Here is a 1,652-nt window from a genome sequence, read left to right on the forward strand (position 1 = left end):
CTTCGTGTGTATGTTCGGCAGACGGGGGGGGGGGGGGGGGGGGGGGGGGGGGGGGGGGGGGGGGGGGGGGGGGGGGGGGGGGGGGGGGGGGGGGGGGGGGGTGGGGGGTGGGGGGGGGGGGGGGGGGGGGGGGGGGGGGGGGGGGGGGGGGGGGGGGGGGGGGGGGGAAGGGGAAGGGGGCGCGCGTGCGCGCGCTCTGGCAAGGATCTGCTCGGAGGATGGACCGTGGTGTGAGCGCAGGATGGCGACGGTGACGGGGAGAGGGAGCGAGAAAGGGGGAGAGAGAAAGAGCCGGAGGGCGGGGGGGGGGGGGAGACCTACAAGCGAGCGTGCGCGATCCAGAGGCAGAGAGGGGGCGGGGGGGAGGGGGCTTTGCGTGGGCGCGCGGTGGTGTTGGTTGGGGAGGAGCGAAGAGGGGCAGATGTAGCTAAAAAAAGTGGGGGAGAAGGCCAGAAAGGGGAGGAGGGAGGAGGAGGGAGGTCTGTATGACAGTGGGGCGCGATCGGCCCCCCCCGCCCCGGGCAAGGGGCATGCCGATGAGTCGGGCTGTGGAACCCGGCCGGGTCCGGGGGAGGGGACCGCCGGTCGCCGGTCCGGCCGAGGCGCTGGCCGTTTCCCCCGCCCCTCGGCCGGGGGCCTGGGAGGAAAAAGGAGCCGGGCCGTCGTCGGCCACAGGGGGGGGCGCCGCCCCCTGTGCCCTCGGTGTACACAACAAGACGTGGAGGTCCGAAGGGGGAGTCTCTAAGTGGGGATGATGTGTGCGTGTGGATGCTATGTTTACGGGTGGTGTGGCCGCCACCGCGCCCGCGGGTTGGTGCGAGTGCGAGTGCGTCTGCAAGTGTCTGGGTGTCAAAGCGGACTCACGCGCACGCGCGCGCGCGCGCGCGCCCACGCACGAGTCCGGGCGAGCCCGGGCGACCGCCCATGCCGCGCGTGTGCTCCTCCCCCCCCCCCATCCGGGGAAGCAGCGGGGTGGCTGCGACTGCCGGCGGGCCGCCGGGGCGGCATTGGCATCTACAAGTTCTGAGGTGATACGGGGTTCGGTGTGGGAACGGCCCCTCGTGTTTAGGGGTAGTCCCGGGCCGCCGCTATTTTCCCCCGGCCAGAAACCGCCGCCGGGGGGCGCACGCGCGCGCGCGCGCGCGCGCGTGCTTGGGCTGCCACCCGCCCTCCCGGTCCACGTCCCCCCGCCCCCCCCGGGTCACCGTGGCAGCTCGGGTCGTGCAGTTACACCATCCTGCTCGGTGGTACCATCGCCAGCGGTGCGTGCCTGTATGGCGGGCGCCTGCCGCGCCAAGATCCTCGCACCGGGGCCTGCCTGGGTGGATGCCGGCCAGGGGCGGGCCGGGTGGGCGTTCGATTCCCCGCGGCAAGGGCGCGGGGCCGGGCACGGGTCGTCAATTGGCCCGCCGGTGGAGCCCGGCGCCTCGGCACTCCCCGCCCGCGTCCGGCTTTTCCGGGGAGAGGCTCCCGGACCGGTGCGCCCGCGCGAGCCCCCCCCTTCCCCCCCCCCCGACCGGGATACCCGATCTAGCAGGCACCTGCGGCGGCGCGCATGCCCCCCTGGCGGTTCCAGGGTGGCGGTTTTCCCCCGCCAGAGTGGATCCACGCGCCGCCCCGCGTGCCCTCCCTGGAGATTCGTCGGGAATGTG

Source organism: Fonticula alba (assembly GCF_000388065.1).
Source record: "Fonticula alba strain ATCC 38817 unplaced genomic scaffold supercont2.1, whole genome shotgun sequence".
NCBI classification, from domain to species: Eukaryota; order Rotosphaerida; family Fonticulaceae; genus Fonticula; species Fonticula alba.